An 8,469-nucleotide genomic window follows, 5' to 3' on the forward strand; every position below is an offset into this window, starting at 1 on the left:
CCCGGGGAGCTGGTCTCGTGCTCGGCCCTGTCCCCGGCCCCCGCGGGCGCCACCCGGCCTCCTCGCAGTGAGAGGGCCCTGCGCCCTGCCGCCCTCGCCTTTCCCGCCCACATGCGTACACCGACGCCTTGGAGAGGCCCCGGTGTGTGATCCAGTAACCCCTCCGACGGCCGAGGCCCCAGAGCACCGCGAGTACTTTGTGGTTTGTGAAACTTCTTTTTATAAAAAAATTATTTTGTTTAACTTTCTTCTTTCCTTCATTTTTAATTTGACCAAAGAGGGAAAGTGAGAAAGCAAGCTTCCAGATCCGGGACTCAAACCGCGGTTAGCCATATGGGAGGCCCTTAACCACTACGCCACCTGCTGGTCCCTGGGAAGTTCCTTTTAAGAATAAGTTGTTTGAAAACTCCACATGTGGATTTTGTGTCCCTGCTGGCCACAGGCCCGGTGTGGGCCCAAGTGCCAGGCTAGAAGGACAAGTTGTTGCCACGCACTTCTCTGGCACCTCGTAACTGCCTCCTCCCCACGGCATTAAACAAAACCTTGGTCTTGCGCCAAGTCAAATTCTAACTGTCCGTATGAGAGTTGCATCGTCATACTAAATCCGTACTGTATGGTGTTGGGTTGCTTTCAAACCTATCTTGAAGACAGAACTAGTTAGGGGGTGGCATGGAGCCCAGTTTCTCAGTGGAGGTGTCACTGAAGCCCCCAAAACCTCTCTTTGTCACCAGCGTTCTTGTGAAGTTTTTTTGATGGTCTTTGGTTTTCCCATAAAGTGATTTACAAACTTAACTTTAGAGCCTGTTTCCCCAAGTATGTTGGCCCTTACAGCCCCTCCTCTTCAGATACTGAAGTAGTTTCCAGAGTTGAAACTGAACGTTCAACAACGCGGTGTGTATCACTGCGAGTCCTGTGTGTTTTCTTAGCACGAGTCCTAGGGTTTGCAGGATTGTTTCCTGAAAGTGAGCAAGCCAGTTCCCAACGCCGTCAGCGAGTGCTCAGGCTGCCACGGTCTGCCTGCTGCGATTATTGGGAACTTCCTGGAGACTTGAAGAATCACAAAATTGGAGGGTCAGGGGACAGATGCCACTGTATCCCGAAAACATGGCATTACTTTTTGACTTATCCTTAGCATATTTAGAAATGTGACGCCTTTTAAAATGTTTAATTCTCTTTTTAGTTACCAGAGAGCACATACATTCACCCAAAAGAAAGAGAGAAGGCAAGGGGAATAGTACCTCCCCCTCGGTGGGGTGTGGTCCTGCATGTTGCAGTTTCCTCCCCACTTCTCCAGCCTGTTGGGATTTGGGGCATACTTGCACATAGGGACCATAAAGGAAAGATCTATTCCAGGTTCTTTCCTTGGCATGCAGGTGGCCAACCCTCCTGCTGCCTGTGCGTGTGGTCATCTTGCTTGCACTGCTAACTACTGAACTGACTTATGAAGAAATGAAAGACCTGAATAGTCCTTGCTATGAGCTGAATGGCATCTTCTGTATCCTATCTGTCCAATTCTCCTTTTTGAAAGAGAATTATTTATGTAATTTTATTTGTGATTTTAAAATTTTGTGTAGGACATGTGTGCTCACCAGAGAGAGAGAGAGAGAGAGAGAGAGCAACTTGAACCAGGACTTGAATCACAGTCAGCCATGTGGAAGTCCAATACCTTGACCACCACACCATCTGCTGACCTGCAATTCTTATATTGAAACCCTAACCCCCAGTACTTCCAAAAGTAACAGTTTGGAGTTAGATTATTTTTTATTTACTTACTTTTTCTGGAGAGGTTTTTGCTATAGGGCACATGCGCTTGCCAGAAAGACAGAGACAGAGAGACAAACAGTGAGAAATCACCCCCCATGGGGGATGGCCATGCCACAATCCCTTCTTTATTCTCCTCTCGGGATTTTGGGCACGTATGCACACACACCCAGCATGAGTTTAAGCCACTGGGTCTGAGACTCGAACCGCAATCAACCACATGGGAGTCCAGTGGCATAGCCATTACGCTAACTGTTGGTCCCTGGAGTTAGGTTCTTTAAAAAGGTAAGTAAGTTAAAATGAAATGATTGGAATGGGAAATTAATTCAGTATGACTGTCGTGCTGTTGAAGACAATGGAGGAAGAGGGAGGCATTGCCAGAGATGCATATGCAGAGAAAAGGCCGTGTGAAGACAGCATGAGAAGGCAGCTCTCTGCAAGTCAAGGAGAGCGGTCTCAGGAGAAATCACACCTGCCAATGCTTTGATCTTGGACGTCCATCCTCCAGAACTGCAAGAAAATAAACTTCCATTGTTCAAGCCTTTCAGTCTGTAGTTACTGGTTATGGCAGCCCTACTCAACTAGTACACCCTCCCCATAACCTAGCAGTGTAGTGACTTCAGGGAGCTAAAATGGAGTGTGTTCCCTCTCATTCCTCTCTTCTTCTTCCCATTCTGCATCCTTTGCCTACTCTCAAAGTTCGAGGAGGACTGGGGGAGGAGAGGGAGGGCTGTGCATCTTTATGAATTTGGCTTCTTCTGGTCTTCTCACTGCTGGTTGTTGCTGCTGTTCTGACCACTGATTGATAATGGTGTGAGACAGGTCTCCGAAGACCGACTGTTTTGTAGATTGTATGTATTGATTCCTTGAAGGACCTTCTGGTGCCTTTTCACTTTGTAGTTCACTGCATACTAAGAAAGAAAAAAGTAGCCCTTGATATCCAAGAACCGACCAGACCTCACAGATAGACCTCGATGTTATTGCCAATTAATCTGACGTGAACAGCTAGGCCTCCCGTGTCACTACAAACCCTTCTGATAGTGATAGCTAAGTGATGCTGTTCTGTTGGACATGAACTCACAGAATGGCCTTTTTTGATGTGGGCGCTGTGGCACTCACCAAATCCCAGGCCCTTGCCTTTTTCACTAAACAAGACTGCCTCTTCACCTGTCGCGGTGGATCTTGCTCAGAAGGTCGAGCATTGAGATACTCAGCGTGGAGTATTACGCAGCCTTGAAACAAAGGGAATCCAGTTATTTGTGACAAATGGATAGAACTGGAGGACATTATGCTAGGTGATACAAGCCAGGTACAGAAAGACAGGAATGATCTCACTTGTGTGTGAAATCTGAAAATGCCTAACTCGTTGAAGCAGAGAGTAGACTGGTAGCTAGAGGGGCTGGGTGTTGGTGAGAGAGATGGGAGATGTTGGCCGATTACACAAAATTCAGTTAGAAGAAGGAATTTGTTCAGAAGATCTGCTGTACAACATAGAGATCAGCGTTAACAATGCATCATATACTAGAAGGCTGCTTAGAGAGTAGATGTTATTATTCATTTTTTAGAGAGAAATATTTTGCCATATAGTGCATGCATTTGCTGGAGACACAGAGAAAGACACAGAGAGAAAGAGAGAAATCACCCCCTAGGGGGGATGGCCAAGCTGCAATCCCTTCTCCATTCTCCTCTCGGGATTTTGGGCACACATGCACACATGTCCGGCATGAGTTTCAAGCCACCAGGTCCCAGACTTGAACCATGGTTGGACTGAATCTTATAGATGACAAACGAGCTGTTGAAGGCAAGGGAAGAGCGAGATCAGGGGGTGTCAGTACAGGAGTAAGAGGGGGACTGGATCACAAAAGGGACAGACTCGTGGAAGCAATGTAACTTCTGCAGTGCGGGGCCGCCGTCAGACTAGGCAGCGCAGTCACGGGAATTACTGCGAGAACAAAGCACCCTTCTGGGCAGACACAGCAGAAGGTTCAAGACTGAGCAAGTGGCTCATGCCATGATGGGAAGGAAAAGATGCTGCTTCTTCCTGGGAGGTGGACCCTGCCTGTACAAAGATGCACGGCCTCACAGGCGAAGGGAGGTTAAATTACAGCCTCACTAGCTCCTTGGGCTACTCGGTGTCCTTGTGCAGAGAGGCACAGCCTCGTGCTGACACTGTGTCTGGCACAGACCTGGCTCTCAATTAAAATGTTTACTAGGGGGGATGGCCAAGCTGCAATCCCTTCTCCATTCTCCTCTCGGGATTTTGGGCACACATGCACACATGTCCGGCATGAGTTTCAAGCCACCAGGTCCCAGACTTGAACCATGGTTGGACTGAATCTTATAGATGACAAACGAGCTGTTGAAGGCAAGGGAAGAGCGAGATCAGGGGGTGTCAGTACAGGAGTAAGAGGGGGACTGGATCACAAAAGGGACAGACTCGTGGAAGCAATGTAACTTCTGCAGTGCGGGGCCGCCGTCAGACTAGGCAGCGCCGTCACGGGAATTACTGCGAGAACAAAGCACCCTTCTGGGCAGACACAGCAGAAGGTTCAAGACTGAGCAAGTGGCTCATGCCATGATGGGAAGGAAAAGATGCTGCTTCTTCCTGGGAGGTGGACCCTGCCTGTACAAAGATGCACGGCCTCACAGGCGAAGGGAGGTTAAATTACAGCCTCACTAGCTCCTTGGGCTACTCGGTGTCCTTGTGCAGAGAGGCACAGCCTCGTGCTGACACTGTGTCTGGCACAGACCTGGCTCTCAATTAAAATGTTTACAAAGTAAAGGGACAAAAGGGAAGATTGGATGGACAGCTCCCAATGCCAGCTACTGCTACCATCCAGGCAGGAATCCGTGAGGGCTCGAGGCACTTCTGACTAGGAGAGTGGAGACAGATCGCTTCATTCGTTGTCCACACCTGGACGCTTCAGTGAGAGAAAGGCCACTGTTCATAATTGTTTGGGGACAATGGTTGTAAGTCCAGATTGTCAAGGGCCACAGGGCCTGGTGGCCACCCTAAATGGTGGGGGATGGATAGAGATTTTTTTAGAGAGGTTTTTGCTATAGGGCACATGCACTTGCCAGAAAGACAGAGATAGAGAGACAGAAAGTGAGAAATCACCCCCTGGGGGGGATGGCCACATGGCAATCCCTTCTCCTCCATTCTTCTCTCGGGATCTTGGGCACACATGTACACACGCCAGGTGTGAATTTAAGCCACCGGGTATGTGATTTGAACTGCTGACCACATGGGAGTCCAGTGACATAGTCGTTACACCAACTGCTGGTCCTTGGATAAGGGATTTTAAAGGAGAAAATGAAGGCCTTGTACAGTAAGGGACTGAAAGAGAAAGCCCAGAGAAAACCCTGAATTTCTCCCATAGGCGGGTGGATGAAAGCTACTGCTGGAGCCCCTGTTGCGTGGAGGGAAGATGCGGGGCCTGATTTTTAACTTGTTCTTTACAAATCCGGCCTGCCCTTTCTGCATAGTTCTGCGGAGGGGAGGGGGTGGGCTCCCTAGGGATTGAATCACATTGTTTTAGAGACACTGCAGGGCATTTGACTCAGAGTAAACCCTGCTGTCTGTTCTCTTCCTACACTGAATGTCCCTCAATGATAACATCACATTGTTTAATAAAGGACACAAACTGATTTCTTATCAGTATTCTGTATCTGATCTCTTAAAAGAGCTACTGTCATGCAGAGAAATAGCTAATGATATAATTGAAAAGGCATTAGTAGCCTGTAAAACTCAGTAGTAGGGACACCGAACTTGAAGGACTGTCTGGAGGTCAGGTGACGCTAAAGCTTGTCCTGATCCTGTCATTGGAACCACAGAACTATCTGAAGAACTCTCAGTGCTCATGTAGGAAGACAGATTTTTTTGTGGTCTACCTCATTTCCTGCCTGGTTACTTGACAGCCTTTGGAGGATTTCAGAAGGTCCTGAATCATAGCCAACTTCCAAATACACATTGTTGCAACAAAAATGTACATTTTAAGTTCTAATCCTCACTATGCTGCTTACATCACGTGAGACGGTTAAACCCCTAGAGCTTCATTTTCTGGCTTAAAATTCATTATTTTACCCTTTGAACTTTGAATGAATGCAGACTTTTACATTTACATCCCCCTATAAAAGGAAGTAGAGAGCATTTCTTTTTGTGACAACAAGTAGCAAATACTGTCTTGGGGTTATTCCATAATTAGGTTTCATCCTTCTTTTGTTATGGGGGAATGATACGATCATTTGGTAGTAAATGATGCAGTATCCCCTATTAATCTCCCAGCTGCCTGATTCCATAATTCACCTTGGCAAAGTGGAAAAATAAAAAAAAATAAAATAAAAAGCGTCCTCCTCCTCGCAAGAAGCCTGGGAGAACATCAAATCAAGATGAGTAAACTATCTTGAGTGGTTTAGTCACACACTGACCTGTGAGTAGAACCTTGTGCTTTGTGTTTCTTGGGTGTCTTTGAAAGTTTGTAAGGATGTTTATTCTGAACGCATTGATTCCTTTCCTTCTGAACAGATGGTCAGATCAGGACGTTAACACTGAGTAAAAAACATGGATGCTATTTTTTTTTTTTTTAAAGCTTGTTCAGATGTTAGAATAACAACTTTCCTTTCACTCATGCCGAAGATTCACTTAAAAAAATGAATGGAGTCGGCTCGTGGCATGATGGTTTAGGGGGCTGAATCCCATGGTTCGAGTCCCAGACCTGGCCGCTTGACCCTTGGGTGCGTGTGCATGCATGACCAAAATCCCGGAGGTGAATGGAGGGGAAGGAATGGCAGTGTGGCCGTCCCCCAAGAGGGTGCTTTCTCACTTTCCTCTTCTCTCTTTCTCACTCTGTCTCTTTCAGGTGAGTTCAGGGCTATTTCAGCAAATTAAAAAACAAAAAAAAACAAAAAAAAACGAGATTCATTGATATACAAAGAGCATAACTGTTGCTTCTCTATCGGCTCCTGCAGTCTCAGGTAATAACAAGCTACTTCCAGTATTGTCCCCATCTACTGGGCTTCAGACCCACCTCCCTCACTGCCTAGCCTCTCTCTAGTGCCTTCTCATAGCATCGATGTTCGTAAAAATGCTTGCTTTCAAAGCAGAACCGTTGACGTGCCAGGAGAGAGGGAAGACTCCAGGATTCCTCTTCGGTTTGGTGGTGGTTGAGAAAGTGGCATTTTCTCAGATCGTTTGAGTATACTCCTATGCCTTATTGAGAAGTAGCATTTTTAGGTTTGCCCCACAGTGAAGACGTGAAATGTTTGTTTTCATGTTCCTTAACATTGAATCCTGGCCGAGATTCGATTGCCTTAAATGTCAAGGTTTTCAGCTGCCAGGCAGGTTCTCAGCGGTGTTCTCACTGTCGGACAGGGAATGTGGGGGATGAGATATTTTAGAGTGGGGACATACAACCTCAGTAGAAAGGCCCCAGTATCCCCTTAGCTGTCCGTGGAATCTCTGGTGGTCTCTGTATGCGGTTCCCAGTTTCGAGAATTCACAGGAAGGTGAGTGCATAGCTGAGGCTAGGGGCTTGAACAGCTTCCAAGCATAGAAAATGGACCCAACTGAGGTGCCTCTTTTTCCTGCAAGATCTTCAGCGGGAGTGCTGGGGGGCTGGAGGGGGGGCGGCTGTGTTGGCAATGGCGCTGCTTTGAAAAAAACCTCACACCTCTTTAACCAGTGAGCTGAGGGGATGGACACCCTCAACCCAGGAAATTGGCTCAATGGGAAGTCGACACTTTGCAGCTTCATATGCTTCTCAGAAACCATCTTGCTAATATTTTTTTGTCACATTTTTTTTTTAGAGAGGTTTTATTTTTTAATTTTTAAATTTTGCTGTAGGGTTTATGCACTCACTGGAGAGACAGAGAGAGACAGATAGAAAGGAAAAATCACCCCCTGGGGGGGACAACTATGCCTCAATTCCTTCACCTCCATTTTCCTCTAGGAGTTTTGGGCGTGCATGCACGTATGCCTGGTGTGTTTCAAGCCACCGGGTGCCAGACTGGAACCGGCCACAGTCAGTCATGTGGGAGTCCAGCGCCTTAACCACACTTGCTGGCCCCCCATTGTCACATTCTTAATGTGATTTGATATCCACAGTGTTTGCAAGAAGAGGCTCTTGGGAGACTGAATGAAAGCTATTCCCAGGCTTAATTGTACCAAACAAATTAGAACATATAAAATTCTTTTTTTTTTTTTTTGAGAGTTTTTTTGCTATAGGGCGCATGCACTCGCCAGACAGACAGAGAGAGACATAGAGACAGAAAGCCAGAAATCACTCCCCAGGGGGGATGGCCACACCGCAATCCCTTCTCCTCCATTCTCCTCTTGGAATCTTGGGCACGCACGCACACGCGCCTGGCGTGAGTTTTAAGCCACCGGGTCCGGGTCGCAAACCGTGGTCGAGTATGTGGGAGTCCAGCAACATAGCCATTACTCTAACTGCTGGTCCCAAACATATAAAATTCTTAATCTAGGCCTTTTGAGGCAGTGATGGTCAATTAACGGTTTATACCCACGTAAATATTGTTGATACAACACCTACAGTTTAATAAGAAAATGCCAATATTCTTACAAATTTTTTGATGATAAAATCCTTAAAAATGGGACCAGCAGTTAACGTAATGGCTATGTCGCTGGACTCCCATGTACTCGAAAGCGGTTCGAGTCCTGGACCCGGAGGCTTAAACTCACGCCAGGCGCGT

This window comes from Tupaia chinensis, unplaced genomic scaffold (genome assembly GCF_000334495.1).
Source record: "Tupaia chinensis unplaced genomic scaffold, TupChi_1.0 Scaffold144982_1, whole genome shotgun sequence".
NCBI classification, from domain to species: Eukaryota; Metazoa; Chordata; class Mammalia; order Scandentia; family Tupaiidae; genus Tupaia; species Tupaia belangeri.